We start from the raw sequence: 19,157 nt of genomic DNA, 5'->3' as shown, positions 1-19,157 counted from the left end.
TTAGCTCTGAGCCAGCCCAGCCTTGCTTCTCCATCAGTCGCAGCTCTGATGTCAGCCCTGGCATTGCCCAAGGCTCCCCTGAGTCACTACCCACAGAGTAAATTGTTGTACTTTTCAGGGCTCTTGGATGCCTGCTTTCTCTGCCCAGGTAATTCCTGTAGGACCGGTAGGACTCTTAGATCTGTATGCAGATATAGGCCCACATGGCTGGGACATGCCTCTCCTCCCAGCATGCAACAGGTTCCCTGAGCTTTCCCTCAGAGCTGAAAGTTCACCAAGCCTTGACTTGATAACACCCTGCCTTAGCAATACCTCCAATTCCTTGATTTTTGGATAACAAGTGAGCAACAGGTATAGGGTGGAGATGCAAAGAGAAATTGCATTTCTTCTCGATTGAACAAGGAAGGGGAGATGTGCTGCAGTAGAGGCAGGGACCATTAGGCTCTACAATCTTCTCTTTAACACACCAAAGGAATTTGTCAAAGCATTTTTATGATTTATGAAGAACCTCAGATAGAAGAACTATATTGATTCTTGATCTCGATAGAAGGAAGAATTTATCATTCTCACTCTATGGATAAGTCATTGAGAAGCTTCTTTAGTAAGAGGATGAAAATAGGAGTTGTCATTGTGGTATAGTGAGCTAAGCTGAAGCCTACAATGTCAGCATCCCATGTGGGCACTGGTTTGAGGCCCGGTTGCTTCGCTTCTGATCCAGCTCCCTGCTAATGAACTTGGGAAAGCAGTAGAAGATGGCCCAAGTGTTTGAGGACAGCACTTACATACACTGGGATGGAGTTTCTGCATCCTGGCTTTAGCTTGGTTCAGTCCTGGCCCTTGTGACCATTTGTGGCATGAACCAGCAGATGGAAGATCTCGGTCTATTCTGTTGTGTCTCTGTAACTCTACCTTTCAAATAAACCTTTTTTTAAAAAAAAAAGTTTATTTATTTTTTGGGAAGTCATATACAGAGAGGAGAGACAGAGAAAGATCTTTCATCCACTGATTCATCTAAAGAACAGAGCTGAGCTGATCCGAAGCCAGCAGCCAGGAGCATCTTCCAGGTCTTTCACATGAGTTCAGGGTCCCAAAGGTTTGGGTCATCCTCAACTACTTTCCCAGGTCAGAAGTAGGGACTGGAAGGGGAAGTAGAACTGCCAGGACATGAACCAGCGACCACCTAGGATGCTGGCATATGCAAAGAGATGACTTCAGCCACTAGCCTACCAAGCCAGGCCTCAATAACCCCTCCCCCAATTTTTTTTTTTAAGAAAAGGATGATACACTTATTCTCACAGCAATCTGCACCCCATGTGAAGAACCTGACTTAAGTCTGAAGATGTGCTTATTAATGCACCTCTTGAGGCAATGGATGATGTTACCATAGGGCCGACTTAGGTGGAGATGCTTGCTCCTGGCTTCCACCCAGCGTAGAAGCAGCAGTTTCAGGCATGTGGGGAGTGAACCAGCAGATGAAAAATCTCCAACTCTTCCTTTTTTTCTCTCTGTTACTCTGACCTAAAGACAATTTTTTAAGTCAAAATGTAAAACTAGCTGCTTTCATTGGACACACTGCCAAATCCTGTTCTAGGCACTTGACATGGCTCTCATTTAAGTTCCTCAATGGCATTGTGAGGTGGACACCATCTTTCTTGACCTCATTTTGCTGTTAAGCAAACCAGATCAAAGGCCCACAGGTAGTAAATAAGAGATGGGGTCTGTACTCAGGCATTGCAGCTCCAAGCTTACCCCACATGACCCATCACTTGGGTATGCAACACAGGGGTCTTCCATACTTGCTGTTGACTGAAAAAACAGGATGCCCAGACAGCATAGGAACCATTCCCCAGTCCAAATGTTTCTCCTGAGCATAACTTTCACTGTCACTGGCCTATGAAAACTGAGGCAGAATTTGAGGGAACTAGGAAAAAGGAAGTATGTGATGCCTGTTGGGTTTTCCTTGTCATTTTGCATTGAGACAGACACCATCCTCTTCAGAAAAATCACACATTTAAGCCTACTCCCGATACTCCAGAGGAGCAGAGGCACGTGGAAAGTAACAGTGAACAACAGAACCAGAAAATCAGGGTGCTAAAGGGGAGATTCTAGGTTAATAGTCGCATCTCCCTAAACATTCAGTTGTATCAAAGAGTGCCTCTTCTACCCAGTTGATGCCCAAAATAACTTATAAATGTTATCTTGAAATGTGGCATTCCCTACTTTCAAAATAATATTGAGTAAGTTTATAAATTTCAGCGTCATTTGGGTACCACTTTGATCAAATGCACTTAAGTGATGATTCTGCAAACAGCACAGTAGAATGTTTACTGGAAAGGCTGAATGACAAGCAGACATAGAATAGAGATATTCTATCCATTGGTTCATTTTCCAAATAGTCATAACCTTTAAGTTTGACTCAGATTAAAGGGACGAACCAGGACTGAATCTGAGTCTCCTATATAGATGGCAGGAATCCAAGAACTTGAGCTCTACCCACTGTTTCCCAGGTATAATAGCATGGAGCTAATCCACAAATGGAGCAGGTAGGACTTAAACTGTCATCCAAATGTGGGATGGTAACCTGCAGCATGAAAACACCTGCCTCTGCAAATCACAAAAATAGTACTAGTTTGAACTGGGGATATGTTTTGTATATTTCGTGTGTGTGTATGTGTGTGTGTGTGTGTGTGTGTGTGTGTGTGCGCGCGCAGGCGCATGTGTGTAGCTTTTCTGTATTAGAAGATTCACATTTAAGGACATTGAATCTTGAGGAATGAAGCAGAAGGCTTGTCTGTTCAGAGACCTTGCACAAGTGATGTAGCCTGCTGGTGTCATTTAGAGGATGATTCAGTTGAATTTCAGGCATGTGTCCCAAGGAATCCTCACTTGAAACTTAGTCCTACTCAATAGCAAACATCAATCTTGTATAATATCTTTGAACTGGGGAGTTTGCATAGATGATTGTGTGCCTTAAAAATAAAACTTGTTTCCATCACATGTTAGTTGGAACCTCCAAGCAAGGAAAGGCTTAAAAATTAATAGCTTAGGGCCCGGCACGGTGGCCTAGCGGCTAAAGTCCTCGCCTTGAAAGTCCCAGGAACCCATATGGGCGCCGGTTCTAATCCTGGCAGCTCCACTTCCCATCCAGCTCCCTGCTTGTGGCCTGGGAAAGCAGTTGAGGACGGCCCAATGCATTGGGACACTGCACCATTGTGGGAGACCCGGAAGAGGTTCCAGGTTCCCGGCTTCGGATCGGCGCGTACCAGCCCGTTGCGGCTCACTTTGGGAGTGAATCATCGGATGGAAGGTCTTCCTCTCTGTCTCTCCTCCTCCTCTCTGTATATCTGGCTGTAATAAAACGAATAAATCTTTAAAAAAAATTAATAGCTTAGCAGAGAAACCAATCCCATCTCTGGTTTATTATCAAGTTAGCAGAAACAGAAGGAATCTCTTTGTGAGAAAGGCACCTTGTCCTGTCTCCCTGCCCAAAGAAACAAAATTATTTTGGAGACTTTTAGGCTAATATCATTGAGATCTTTATTGTAGGGTTGGCAGATTAGAAAGCTGTCTTGCCATGCCATTTATTTATTTTACACCATAACCCTCTTGGGATGGGTTGGGGCGTGGGGGGGGGGTGCGTCCCTCAGTTGTTGAATGTCCCTCACCCAATTGTTGAATGTCCCATTAAACAGTGCTGTAGAAAGATTTCATTTTTAGGGAAATAATTCAGAATTCATTTCCATGTGAAATCATGCCCTGATGTTGTTAGCTCTTCAGACAGGTATGGTAGCTAATAAAAGGCCATTATTCTTTCCATAATGAGTTACCTCAAGCAGTGAAAGTGTCAGCCTTCTGTGACTGTGATGGAATGCTGGGGAGAAGCGTGTGGTTCTAGGGTTCACAGTGCAAGATCAGGTGACCCATGGTTGCGGCATCAGGTGAAGGCATTCTTGCTGGCAGAATCCTAGAAGTATTGCATGGCAAGAAAGATTATGTAGGTGTGTATGTAGGGTTGGGTGAGAGGTATAATCGCTTTCCTGTGGACTCTGTGAAAGGATCAATCCAACTCAGAAAATCACCTCCTGAAGGACCTCCTGTAAATGGATTAAATTTCTGTCACCTCAGACTTTGGGAGTCAAACTTAGCACACATGTTTCCAAACTAACATGCAAACCTGGTAAGCCCACAGATGACATTCTCCAGATGAAAGGCCATGTTCCATTTAGTCGTTGTGGTGAAAGGAGGCCACAGAATGATCTGAGTTTCATGATAAGCCTGGCAGTCAACCACTTTAGAGTCAACATGGATGGCTGTGCCATTGGCCACAGAAATGCTGCCACCAAAGAATCAGATAGGGGAGGAAACACACTCTGTGGCCTGGTTGGTGCCTAAGAAGAAGGGTGTGCTTGCTGGTACTGAATTTCACAAAACCAATGGCAAGTCCCTGAAATGTATTTACCTTAATTCTCAGTCCTAAATTTGAAATTACATAAAGATTCCCCCAAATAAGTTAAAGCTCGTTTTCATGATGTGGACATTTCCACGTGCCTAACAGGACAGCATCCTCCAGCAGCCACCAGAACTGAGTGAACTTAAGGCTATGTAAGGAGACTAGAGAATCTTGAGTGTCCAGTACAATAATATTTGGCAAATCAGGTGGTATGTAAAAAACGATTGACATGCAAGGTTATAAAAAGATGTTGATAGCTCCAAAATTTGGGCCATGACACTTATGAGCAAGAGAAAAACATTTACAATATCGCCTTTGCTCCAAAATAGATTTTAAGCACTATACAACCACAATGGAATGTATCCATTCATTTCTAAATGGGTTGGCCCCTACCTTCATGCTTAAGTCATAGCTATTTCTAGGCGCTCGTGTGACGAGACCTTCACAGACTAAATGCAGTAGTGTCACCTTATGAACAGTGTGGCCCCACGTGTCATGCTTTGCCTTTGCTCATTTTGTCTTGCTGGGTTTTGCACAGCCTGCATCACTAGCCCCCTGACCAAGGTCAATAGATTGGCTTCATCCCCATTCATTCAAAGGAGCAAGACAGTCATGCCAGTACATGATCTCACTCGCTTGAGGAGCAGAACGTGGTGCACTGTTGAAGTCATCCTCCCAGAGAGGCACGTGTTCTGTGTGACCCTCAGCCCACACCTGAAAGAGAGGATGATGGCGTCATCTCAGGGCTACTTCCTGTAGTAAGGACAACATGCCCAGAGGTGAGAAGAAAACTAAAGTCGCTGCATTATTATGTTAATTGAGGGAAAAGCTGTAATCCAAACTAACAATGTTAATGGGAATGACCCACACATCAAGGTGACCTTTTTCAATATTTGTTGCTAGTTGGTTTACAAAGAGATGAGTAGGGAATCTCAGGTGAATGGTAGCTGTTCCAGGACTATAAGAGTGCTAATTAGCATGGCAGGGGTCAGTGATCAGCCCTGAAGTCATGTATGATGTGGTACAGCTCCGTGTGAAAGGTGACTTGAGATCCATGTGTCGGGGACAGTGAGACCCCCTAAGAGTGTTTGCCTACAAGAGTATATGTGTATGTGAGAGAAACTCAAAATAAGAAGGTGACAGATCATTTGATGCAATGGAAATTCTTAGTCATGTATCCATTCTCTTTGTCTCTAGTGTACACGCACACACACACACGCACACACCCTCCAGTTGTCTATCCCTTTAAAAATGTTCATTTTATCAGCCATATTTACCAACCAGTAGCCATCAGGCTTTCTCCCTAAGGCAACTGTTTACAAGGCTGTTAAGATGGGGCACCCAAAGACATGTACCAGAGTCGAGAAGAAACTGCACGAGGGCTAACATCATCCCTGACATTGTTTAACAAGGCCATGATGCACATTGCATGCATCATATGTAGAATCTAATTGATCCTCACATCAACCTCCTGGCTTAGGGAGCACTTATTTTCACTTTACAGGTAGAGAAACTGAGCTTCCAGGAAGTGAAATGACATACTAAGAGTCACACGACAGTTTCCTAAATCACTCTATCTCACCATGGCAACTTGTTACTCTTCATCAAATACAATGTTTAGTCACAGAGAGCTGAACTAGGCATATCTATAATGTATTCCTTTAATTTCATATTTATGTGAGGTATTTGAAAGTCAGTGTGATAGAAAAGAAAAGACAGATCTTCCGTCTTGCTGGTTCACTCTAAATGGCCAGGAGTCATCCAGGTCTTCTGTGTGAGTGTCAGGAGCCCAAGAACCTGGGTCACCTCTGCTGCTTTCCTAGGTGCATTAGCAGGGAGCTGGATTTCAAGGGGAGCAGCCAGGATTCCAACTGGCACTCATGAGATGCCAGTGTCAGAGGTGGCAGCTTAATCCACAGCACCAGAGCATCAGCTCCCGCCGTATGCTCGAAGTACACCCACACAGATGCACTCACAGAACTCTCACACCCAAGCTTCTGATTACCAAACGTTTTTGACTTTATGGTAGCCTCTAGCTATATTCTAATAGTTTCAGGCAAAGTCATAAGACAGAGTCGTTGTGTTTCAAAATGGCATCACAGATCAAACTCTGCCGAATCTGAAATGCAGCTTCTGTGTGTGTGTGTGAGTTAGCTGGTTGTCTTTGGCCGGTGCTTAGTTCACGTTCTATGAACAGCTCTTACTCCTTGATCTGACTCACTGTATGTATTACAGCAAAGTCACTTACAGATCAATTTATTTTTACAATCTTAAACAGATTCTGTAGGGAGTGTTTGTTTCTGACCACAGAGTAATATGAGTGAAAGCATGTCTTGGTGAACAGCTTTTTTTTTTCTTTTGCATCTGATTTCTGTGCCAGTGGCCCTGTGTTGGTGATAGGTTTTGAGTGGCCTGTCAGAGCCTTAAATGATTGGAGAGCAGGAAGGCAGAGTTGTATGCGAACAACCTGTACAGTAGAGGAGTATCGTAGTGTGGCGAGTTAGCCACTTTTCTGCTTTGAAAAAAAGTCAGCAGAAAAGTATGAATAATCGGTAAAAGGAAGAAAGACTGTTCATCTGTTGTCTGCCTTGCAGCTTTGTAACAGAAATGTTCTCCAAGATGGGATTCCCCAGGACAGGAGAAGAACAGCAATGAGCATGCGCAAGAGGAAGAAAATGAAAACAACTGTTAGACATCACAACTAGTGAAGACGCAAGGTTCATTCATTAGATAAATTCATTCATTAAGTGAATATGACATGCTGCCCCCTACAGGTTCTCAATCTAGACTAGATAGTATTAAACCTGAACAAATACAATAAGCATTCTCAAATACACATACTGCTGCACAGCTGCAAATTAAATATTGAGGTCAACTAAGTAAGGCTTTCGTGCTTTTCTGGTTAATTCCTGTGAAATATAAAGCCAAAGAAGAATGAGGCACTTAGTACCTCATTCCAAATTTCTTGCCCAAGTTTTTGAGCATGTACCGTGGAGATCCATGTCAGAAACAGGCAAGCATTACAGGGAATTTGGAATTTGAAAACTAGTTTTCTGTTTACAGTCACACACATTAGCTGTTCTTTGATTTGGCGAAGATCTATTAGCTTTCGATAACAACTATTTAATGAATGATTAATAAATAATAATGGGGTTGGAAACCTCAAACTTGTCTGTGGTTCAAAATGGTTGGATTTTATACCAGGCGTAACCAGTATTCTTCTGTACTCAACCAACAAACTTGCTACAAAAGCCTGACTCCTCCCTTAATCTTCCACTTCTACCTTCCTCCAGTATTCTTAATCTATTCCTGCCTAGCTATCACTATTTCAGTGGCTAAGCTAAGGACTTTTCTCAATTTCCTCTTTGCTGTTCCTTACAAGGAATTTGATTGAATTCAATGAAAATCTATCTGGGCAGTGTCTGAAGAGCTGGCTTTTTGTATCCATCTCCTACTTCCAAGTTGATTTTGTATCACTAAATCTCTTTGTTTTCCCTTCCCTGTACTAGGACGGGCAGCCCCAGAAAGTCGGGGAGCTCCCTCTGCTCCCTTTCAGGGAATCTGTGACGCGGGTCTGTGAGTGCCTGGAGCACCAACTCCAGAGCGAGTGCCGTATGCTCGTGCCTGGTCACTTCCACTGAGATACATGAAGTTCTGGGCCTGTCGGGCAATGTCTCAGCTTCCTATCAGCTCAATCATTGCAGTAGTTTCAAGCTCCTGGGATGTTTGAGTAGATTGAAAAATTCAACGTGTGGGATAAAAGTTTTGTAAGCACCACATTATTGACTTGTTATGTGCCCATCACAAGGCAGAACCTAGTCTGACTCCCATCTCACAGGTGAAGAAATGAGGCTTGGGAGATTAGCCAATGGATTCCACGTTCATGGGACCAGGGTGTTTGGGCGAGGCTCTGCCCTCTTTGTGATGCTGCCAGACTTTCAGCTATTTCCTCCCAATGGGCACGCAAAGATATTTCACTCTGCCTTTGACAATACCTATCCCGTCATTCAACTTTCTTGCCATACTTGGGTTACCTTCAACTGAGAAGTACAGAGGATCCCAGAGTTAGTCTGTCCTTTCTAGAGCATCTGTGCTGACAAGAAAGGAACTAGCAAAACAGCAGTCTACCCTGTGATTCTCAGAGTTGACTTTTATAGTCAAAAAGCGGGGGATTCTTATTGGTGACTGTAGTTAAAATCCCAAAGCATTGTCAGCCAAATCTCATCCAGATGGGAGCATGTGGTCACTGTCATGCATTTCTGTTTGCTGAATTCCATACAGCCAAGGCAACTGCCCCACTTCACTGAAGATCCACAGGGGAAAACTGTTGTATGTGCTCAGAAAGGAAATGCGAGCAGAGTGCTCCTCAGTGTCAGAAATGCCCAACAGGGTGGTGGTGGTTCCATGGCCTGCTGCCACACACGGTGTGTTACTAGTCTGGAAGCACGGAAAACCAACATCAGTCTCCCTTATTGGCCTTGTTTCATTCAGACGGCATCATATCAGAAAGGTGAATCTGTCTCAATGAAAACAAGCTTGCAACATTATAAAAGCACATGTATTGTAGTGAAATAGCTGTTAGTCTGTTTGCCAAAGTAATCAAGTGCATTGGTTGTTCTTAAGTATTGCATGCTGCTTTTCTCCACCTAATTTCTACTGCCTCTGGGAAACATTGATGGGAAAAATATATGTCCTAAGAGTGTGTTGTCTTCTTTCAAGCATGCTCATCTGCGGAATTCTTGCTTTGAGGGTGCATCATTTTGTATGCGGTGGATTTCCAAGGGTACATCAAAAGGCTCAGGAAAAATGGAAGCAAAAGATGTTTGGGTGCAAATATTTTTTAAATTTATATACAGGTTTTTTTCATAGTACATTTTTCCCATGAACTTTCTAAAGGTTCCTCTGATTAGCCATCATGGAGTATTATATTTCATTATTTTCTATATATTCTTATATAGAACACTACAATATAAGTCCCTTATTTTTACCTTAAAAGATCACTTGTTTTAGTCAAATGCTCCACTGGCTTTACCATTTTTGCAATATGAATTCTATATTTTTTGCAGTATGTTTGTTTTTATTTATCTTCAAGAGGCAGAGAAATCTTTCATCTGCTGGTTCTCTCCCCAAATGCATTCAGCAAGCTGAGATGGACCAGGCCAGGCCAAAACCAGAACTCCTTCAAGCTGCACTGTAGGACTTAGTGCCTCTGTGCTCACCTGCAGCCTCTCTGGGTGTGTGTTAGCAGGAAGCAGGATTCCAAGTGGGGCCAAGACTCCAACCCTGATACTTCATTATGGGATGCAGGCCTCCAAAGTGGCAGTTTAACCTACTGCACCACAACAGTCTTCTCAGATTTATTTTTTTAAAACACAAGAGTTTAGAATTGTTGAAGTACAGTAGAGTTTGAATTTCAAGTGGGAATTTGCTGGAAGTCTCTTGATAACCAAAATAGCTAATAATAGTCATTGACTACTTGGTCCCCAGCTTTATGCATGCCGACACCATTGATCTTCGTAGTAATTCTACAAGGGTCTCTATGATTTCATTCCCTTTCTACAGGTAGGAAGGCAGAGACATGAAAGATTAAACAGTCTGCCTTTGGCCAGGTGCTACATAGTGCTATTTCTGAGATTCAAACCCAAGAGGCAACTCGCCAAGCCTCTACTCTCTTAACTCTACCCGTCGGTTAAACTTAGGCTATGGGATGATAGAATAGCAGCCATTTTAATGTTTTTAAAGAGTACTTTCTCAGGTTTTCAGATGACCACAAAGAGATGGTTACTTCTAAAAGTTCATGCTAAATGTTTGTGTTGGTGAAAAAATTCAGAATCCGCACATACCAAGGGGCTTGCCTAAAGTTCATGGAAACCGCGTATTATGAAAAGCAAGGGATTTCAAAACATTTTGCACACAATTAAACTTATCTTTTGATTCCTTTTTTTTTTCTCACAAACTTCTTGAAGTTTGCTTTGTGAATTATCAACCTTAGCCAGCATGTACAGGTAGAGCCTAATTAAGCAGGTCTCTGCACAATAAGTAAGAAGTAGTTCTTTGTCATGCTCAATGGAAAGACCCGGTGAGCCACGTAAAATATGGCCTACTCCCCCTGGTGTTCAGGAAGGGGGCCTAATGGGGGCTCTCAATCAGGTCTGGGGGAAAAGAGCCCTAGGAAAGCTTTATTTCCTTTCCCCCCTGAGCTTGAGAAATGAACAGCAGTACAATGTGATATGGGAGTTTTCTTTCATCATCTGTTTTTGCTCTCAAGCCTTGCAATAACCTAGGAATAATTCGGCCTCCAGTTGCAAACCCTTGACAGTCAAAGTTATTAACATTTCTAATTTCCTAAAATCTCTCATGTCCCCCACCCCTTCTCCATTCTGCCACACCCCTGGCTTGCAGCCAGGGCATCTGGTTTTTCGTAATTAACGTGAGGGTTCGGATCGTCTTTCTTTCCCTGTCTTCCACCCTGCCTGCTGGGCAGTGGTTCTAAAATGTCCGTCACAGTCACCTTGTTGTTGTTAGCTTGGAGTTTCCAATAGCCGACATTTGATGGAGAAAACTGTAAGATCACCTTGAATTTCCAAGGTGGCTTGAACTTAAATTCAGTGGCACTTGGACTATTCATTTAAAGAGAGACTCAGCATGGGCTACCTGTTACTATCACTCGGGGAGCTTTGAAAAGTCCCAGTGCTTGGACCCCTCCCTGGAAGGTTTGAATCATTTCTTCTGGGGTTGGAGCCCAGGCACCAGTATTTTTTTCTATGAGGTCATGATTGAGAAACACTAGGCTAAATTAGGTTTTTGGCTGAAATGTGAATAGCAAGACCCTGCAAGGTCTTGACTGAGAAATATGTGAAATTCATTTCAATGGGTAATCCTTGTTCCCATGACCTGTCTCTTACAATATGAGAAAGCACTTGTCCTAGACAATTGGAGTCCCTCATGGCTTAGTGGAAAACCATGAAGGCCACCACACTTGTCAAGTGTCTTCCAAAGCCTCCTGTGGCCAAACACTTTCAAGGCTTATATTCAGCCCAGGACAAACCAGGGTAATCTCTAGAAATTACTCTGTAGAACAATGTGTGGTGCCTTCAGAGCACTGAAGAAGTCAAAACGTGCAAGTGGCTTTGTTCCAGGAACAGGCAGCTATCGCCACTGTGTAAGTTTGCCAGAGCATATGAGTTTCTCTTCCATGAAGCAGACACAGTGATATCTGCCTTACAGGCATGTTTGCAATCTAAATGATAGCGGATAGGTGAATGCCCCTGGTCTGTTGGCTACCACACAGTGGAAATGCCTTTCTCTGGCACTGATCTGGAAACTTCTACGAAGGCATGCCTCACATTCTAACAGGCAACGCCTCCTATTCCTATGGCATTGGCTGGCTTTATCAGCTTCATCTCTCAGGAATGTGGTGGGGAGAAGTTTCCATATCCCTCGTCTGGAAGACCCTGAAGTCAACAGTGACCCAGCGACATGAATGGCCTGCACTTAGTGCACACATGATAAGACTGTACAGATTTCCTGAACTCACTTCTGTTTATTTATTGAAACCTATTACTGCCAGGGCCACCACAGCAACCCTGGATGCCTGTTTAGTGTCCGTCTCCTGTCTGGTCACCTTTCATAGTCATGATTTTTCCCAGAAAACTTAGCATTTGTCAATCTTCCTTGCCCTCAAAACCTTCCAGAAGATGTTTCAGTACCGACAGAAAATAAACAGGCTCCTCCAGTGCCCAGGGGGCATGGCACAGGAAATCTGCATTTCCAGGGGTAAGACAAGGAGGCGACGACTGTAGCGGAAACCAGCAGTCTCTGTTGTAGCAGCCAGAAGCAGCAGAAACGGGGCAGAGGCAAGCGTGGACTCAGGCTACCACATCCTATGGGAGAATGGTTGGCTGTCATGGAGACCAGAGGGCTGGTGGTCACTGTCCAACAGAAGTGTCTGAGACACATTCCATGCCTCTCCCAGTTCTTCAGGAAAGTCTCCATTGCCACTAGTGTGCTCACTCATTCCCCAAACCCTGACAGAGCACACTATTGGCCAGGTATGGCAGTAGGAGCAGAAAAGCAGCTGCAAGAGGCAAATCTGGAGCTTGTGGAGCACAGCCAGCGGAGGAGATCAACGGGGCTGAATGTTTGGCCTCATGGTTCGGGTGCTGGTTAAGATGCCCACATTTCCATGGCAGAGGGCTGAGAACTCATTCCCAGCTCTGGCTCCTGCTTCCTGCAACTGCTGTCCCTGAGAGTCAGCCATGAAGGTTCAAGAGAGAGCTTTTTTTGCCACCACATAGGAGACCAATGGAGGCCTCACCCCCAATTCAGCTTTGATGAACCCTGCCTGTGGAGGACTTTAGGAGAACGAGCAGCTACTAGATGAGAGCTCTGTCTGTCTGACTCTGTCTCTCTCCAAAAAAAGTCAGTAAACATGCATTTAGTTGTTACATTTAACTATGTTAAAAAACAAACTGGAAAAAAGACAAGTCAAACGTCAAGTCCTTTATCCAGTCACCTTATGATTGTATTTGTCCAAGTTTCTAAATCAGGCTATTTGTTTCAGTGCTAGGTTCACCCCTTTCCACCTGTGTCACCATGGGCCCGATAGTGCCTCCATGTGCTTGTCTGACCCTGATGCAATAGGAGCATTCACAGGCTGTTATGCAAATTAAATGACATGATCTGTGCCCAATCCTTAGAGACATGATCAACACGTAGTGTGAATACTCAACAAAGGTTAGGTTGCTAGTTCTAAGTCACTGGAATGTGTTAAGAAAGCAATACTGAAGAATGCACATACAGAGACAGGTCCTTAGGGGGCATCCAAATGACTAATTTATTACCCCATCCTCCCTCCACCTCCTCCCTTCCCTTGGAGACTTATTCTGGAGTCACACACCCAATGTGCAGGTCAGCCAAGCTGTTCAGCTGCTGTTGGTCCCCAAATTCTTCTCTCTGGCCTCAACAGAGCAGAGAAGATCTGGGACAGTCAACAAACAATTCTGTCTTCTATTGAGCAGGCAAGCTGGCAAGCAGGGAGGTTTTTTGCTCCAAAAGATAGCAGGGACAGGCAGCAGTGAACAGTGCAGCTTTCAGAAACCTCACTGGTTGCCTTGGGTTAGGCAGGGTCCCTGTACCACAGTACCACAATATTCTACTTCTGGGATAAACTTTGCTTCTTGGGGTTGTGCATCTTGTTTGCAAATCTGTGACCCTCCTCGGTGCAGTTCTTCTGGATAGCCCATTCAGATTTGTGTACGGGATGGTGTCAAATGCCTTGTAGACGTTAGTCTTTATTTATCAGAGATGATATAAACACAACAGGGCTCTTGGCTATGGTCAGTTTCCACCATCGCTCAGAAAAGCTTTGGTATTGATTATGCTTGTGTAAACATTAAACATTGATCTTATGGTGGATGAAGGAGCAAACATTTGGAAGGATGGGATTCTTACCCAAGACACACGGACTTCCAAGGTTAGAAGAACTCTTGGCGATCTCCCAACTCAACCTTGCCTGTCTCACGTGCCCTGAGAGGCAACTGCCTACCTCCTGCCTAAGCCATTCAATGGCACTACAGACTTTGCAGCTCCTATGGTCCCCTGCTCCTACCATACTCACTTGAGCAAGTTCAGTTTTTAGGAAATAACGCTTTTATGAAGCCAAAGATTTGTTTCTGGGATTTCTATTCTTAGGACTTGTTCCAGTCACCTGCCATAATACTAAAGTGATTTGTCCATCCTCCCAAAGGATGACTGTCTTGTTTCTGAGGTTGTTTTTCAGTCCCAATATCCCTGCTTGGTAAAGGTTTTAGTTCACTTTCTTCCGTTGCTCCGGTAGCGCCTGCCCACTCTGTGGCAGTAACAGACTTTGCTCACGTCCAGAGCCAGCTAGCTGATTAATGATCTATTCCTAATAACTTCAGAAACAATGGGAAATCTACATTTGTCCAGCTTATTTTAAAATCTTATTCTCAATTCTGTGTTTTTGGAAACCTATGAGTACTTGAAGCCAAGCACTGAGAGACATGTGGTTTTAATTTTCACCTGACATATTGCATCTTAAGTCGTCATGCTGGGGTGTGCAGCAGCTGAGAAACTTTGAAAAAATGTAAGCATTTAAATTATAGCAGTATAGGGACACAGGGAGAGGCAAAGCAGGCAAGGTGTAGACTGTTTGGTATAGATTGCTGTATAAAAGGGCTACATGTGATCAAAAATCTCCAAAATTTGTTTACAAGCATTATTCACTTTGATGACCACCCTACTGCCTGAGAGAATGACTTTTTGTGCACAAAAGGGAAATGTTTCTAGGTTCTTTCAGTATTTAGGTTCTTTTCAGCAATTATATATGGAATAGCTCCCTTGTATTCTAAGCAGAATACATGTGGGGTCCATAGCATAAGATATGAACAAAAGAATATCAACCCATTCATGGAAAAGATGGACTTAAAAGATAAATTTATTTCATTTCCTGAAAATGAAATCCTTGCCTATTTTTTTTCCATACTATACATTTTCCATGGACTATTTGAAGGTCCTTTCTAGGACTATGGGTCTCATGTTAGCAATGAGGATCCCAGGCAGATCCATGAATAATTTACCCAAAGTATCATGTCTAATGGGTGGTTAGCCCTCTGAGATGTGCCCCCTGAGCACAGGGTCTCAGCTGCCAGCCACACAGAACCCCCAGTGGGACCCAGAGATATGGAGAAAGTTTCTAGTATGATGCTCTCAGAATGAATCTCAGGCATGAACCTTGGTTCCTCTATATGGGGGAAGATTTCAGGGCTATGAATTCCTTCTGCTCCATCTTGCCCTGGGATAGTTGGAAAACCCATGCATCTGCCTTTAACTCCCTCCGTAACTGTTTGCGAGTTACCTTCTGTGTGAGGTAGAGTAGAAAGAGCCTTTAAAAACCTCACACTATGGGCCCGGTACCATGGCCTAGCAGCTTAAGTCCTCACCTTGAATGCACCAGGATCCCATATGGGCACCAGTTCTAATCCCAGCAGCCCTGCTTCCTATCCAGCCCCCTTCATGTGGCCTGGGAAAGCAGTCGAGGACAGCCCAAATCCTTGGCACCCTGCACCCACATGGGAGACCTGGAAGAGCTTCTGGCTCCTGGCTTCAGAAGGGCACAGCACCAGCTGTTGAGGTCACTTGGGGAGTGAATCATTGGACAGAAGATCTTCCTCTCTGTCTCTCCTCCTCTCTATATATTTGACTTTATAATAAAAATAAATAAATCTTCTTAAAAACATACACAATAAGTCCCAAGTAGTGCTCCAGCCATGTCCCAAGCTGTGTATCACTGAGCAAGGCACCCGGTCCCTTGACATGCAGTTTCCTCCTTCACAAAAATGTCCATCTCCCTGGCTTGTGCTGTGGATTCTTGCATTCAACAAGCCTTGGCTATCTGGTGTGTGGCAGGTGCTTGGTTAAGCTCCGGGTGTGTGTGCATAGGCACAAGAGATGTCACTGCTGCCTTTTGGGTAGAGCTTGCAGTCAAGTGAGAGGATTAGGCAAGAAAGAAGCTAGCAAACGCAGGAGTGATGATGAACTGGGACAGGGTTCCAGAAGATAGGTGAGTTCTCAGCTTTGGGGAGCTGAGTGGCTGGGAGCAGCTGTGTAGACAAGAGTCTCCCTAGGGAGAATGTGTCTGAAGGATAAGGAGCCACCTGCCAAATGAAGAACTGGGAGGAGTTCAGCCCCCTGGGAGTGCTGTCTGCAAAGGAAGCAGGGTTAAATGACCATGTATCAGAATGTGTACAAGAGAGTGTTGTAAACAAAAAGGAATCTGAACTCTGACGAAGCTGGCATTGCCTTAGGCACAGGCAGTGCACGCAGCTTACTTCTTAAGAGTAACATTCCAACTCAATGAAGTTTGTTCCATTTCCACAAGATAACAGCCTTTATCCCCTCACACCAAAATGGCAGCCTGTGCTGAACAAACACAGGGAGTGATGTGTTCCCTGATTGCCAACATCTTGCCAAGGAGCAGTACTTCCTCCCTCTCGCACTTTCCCCCACCTCCTACCCTTGTAGATTGGGCAACAATTTTGAAAAGTATCCTGCAGATGACTGATGGCAGGACATGGGTGTTTTAGTCAGACCTGCCCAGCTGGGGCTAGGAAAGAACTCTGCAATGCAAGCCGGTGAACAGGCTCTCTCTGTTTTTTTCTCTGCCTCCGTCCTGTTAATGCTTTCTTGGGAATTGACTGCTCACAGGAATGAGCATCCACTTGTCTTATTTTTCCAAAGGTTTGCCTGTTTTTGTTTAAAGGGTAGAGCCAGAGAGAGAGAGAGATTTTCCACCCGCTGGTTCAATACACAGATGTCCATAACAGTCAGGGTTGGGCATGGCTGAAGTCATGAGCCTGGAGCTGCATCTGGGGTTCCCAAGTACATGGGCTATCATTTGTCCGCTTCCCAGGCACATTAGCAGGGAGATGAACTGAAAGTGGAGCAGCCAGGGTTCTTGACAGTGCTCGTTCAGAATGCTGCCTTTGCAGGTGGCTGCTTGACATACTGCACTGTGCAGTGTTGCCCTTGCTTTTCTTGGCAACTGCGTTGGCCTTACGATATTTTGTTCATCATCCCTAAACACATCCATGATGTCTAAAGAAAATGCCTAAGGCTAAAAAATCAGGAAGTTCATTTTGTAATGGTATCCTTGGAGAGCAGAGAGTGCTGGGACTTGCTTCTGCTGAGTGTTGCTTTGGGATGTAATTGAGGTCTGAACTTCAGGGACATCTAGAGAGAATTTTCTGCCCAGAAGGTTAGCCAATCCCTGATCTCAGTCACCCTCTATGACATCACTCTGTGTCATCTTCCTTGTAGCATTTATCATTGTCGGAAATGATGATGTGTACTTATTTTGTGTATTGTCTAGCTCCCCCACTACAACTTAAGCACTGTAAGTTCAAAACTTTGATCTGTCTATTCAGCCCCAAGTCCCCAGCTTGTAGAACAGGTGTGTCATACTCCAGATACTCTGGTTACAGAATGATTTTTCCAAGTGATCAAATTCCAACTGCCACTATTCTTATCAAGTTCCAGGTGCTTATCCAAGTAATGATGGGCATATTAGTTCATTAAAATCTGAGATAAACACATGAAGTAGTTGCTGGTAGGATTACTATTAGCAAATAAGTAAGCTAAAGCACTGAGAGGTGAAATAAATTGCCCAGGGATGCATAAGTAATAAGTGGTAGAACTAAGATTTAAAACTTACATTATCTGGCCATAGAATCTGGGCTTTTAGCCTCTGTTTTGATATTTGATAGAACATCCTGCTATTCCAGTAGAAACACTGGTAATACTAAAAGAAAACCAACAAATGCTGTAAAAACAAAACTATTCTCTGCAAATAAAAGCGTGGTCAATATAACCCAAGGGTTTCAGTATGTGTGTGCATCTGTGCATCACGATGGAGGACTCAGGCCAGGCTAAGAATGACGAGCTGTGAACTTCCTTCCCATGGTCATCCTTCCCATGTGCCGTTGGCCTAGTGTCACCTAGAGTGTGATGATGGTGGCGCAGAGTAGGAAGAAGGAGGGTTGTGAGTGCGTGGGCTTGTGAGCTTGATTAAGGCAGGAGTGGTTCTGAAGCCCCACAGGGTCCGCTTGGCCATGCATGTTCAAATCTAAGAGAGAATGTCCAACTCTTTCCGACTACTGGGCAACACACATGCAGTTCTGCTTATAAAATGAGACCAAATCTCTAAATCACTATTATCTGTAGCCGGGCGTCTGCCTCTTCAGCAAAAGGGTAGAAAGGAAATCAATGAGTCTGAAGTTCTAGCCTGTGCTCTTGGCTCTCAGATCAGTTAAGATTCCCAGAATGAAAAGCAAACTGAAGGTAGTTGGTAACAGTGTTCAGCCTCCTTTTTCCTTTTTGTTTCCCAGAGACAGACTGTGTTTTATAAATGTGAGGGTGGTGTTTCCTGTTACAGCCTAGTCAAATGGGAGATGAATTTCCCCACAAACTTCACTGGAGTTCTATTCTACCAGTCCATCCCTGGAAACTGACAGGAATCTCATGGCCCCCAAGAAAGCTTCTTTTGAAAAACAGAACATTGCCACCCAAAGTTTTAATCATGTCTTTTAGATTCAGACCACAGAAATCAAAGAAATCATGTTTAGGAATTGAACTGATGCGTTTAACAGGAAGAGCTAAGCATGTGGATGCTTTTGATATGCTTCACTCTTTTCATCAGGAAAACTATTTTGAAGAGTATGTCGTAGTTTGGTAACTTTTACTTAAAATGTTTGCAACTATATGCATCATGAAACTTTATTTTCAAGTCATTTGCTGCTCAGAAACCTTTAATGGAGATGGACATTGGTTTTATAGCGATTAAGATGTTGGGATGCCACATTCTATGTCGGAGTGCCTGGCTTCAAGACCCAGCTCTGCTCTGGCTCGCAGCTTCCTGGTATACATACCATGAGAGGCTGCAGCTGATAGCTCAAGTGCTTGAGTCCGTGCCAGCGTATGTGAAAGGCCCAGAATGGATGCTTACTTCTGGCTTCAACCTGCCCCCTAGTCCCTGCTGCTGTAGGCATTTTGGGAGCCAATCAGTGGATGGGAGGTCTTTCCCACTCCCCCACCTCCTTCTCTCTCTCTCTCTCCCTCCTCCTTCCCCTTCTTTCTTTCCTCACCTTCTTTCTCTCCACTCTCCTTCCCTTCTCTCCCCACACCCTTC

General features: G+C 44.1%; 1 protein-coding gene across 2 annotated transcripts in view; it reads left to right on the top strand.

Moving 5' to 3' along the window:
• CREB5 (cAMP responsive element binding protein 5) overlaps positions 1–19,157 on the top strand; it is a 392,014-nt gene that overhangs the window by 200,163 nt on the left and 172,694 nt on the right. The gene's annotated exons all lie outside the window — the stretch shown is intronic.

Source organism: Ochotona princeps, chromosome 20, assembly GCF_030435755.1.
Source record: "Ochotona princeps isolate mOchPri1 chromosome 20, mOchPri1.hap1, whole genome shotgun sequence".
In the NCBI taxonomy this organism is placed as follows: Eukaryota; Metazoa; Chordata; class Mammalia; order Lagomorpha; family Ochotonidae; genus Ochotona; species Ochotona princeps.
This window is presented reverse-complemented; position numbering and strand designations above follow the sequence as displayed.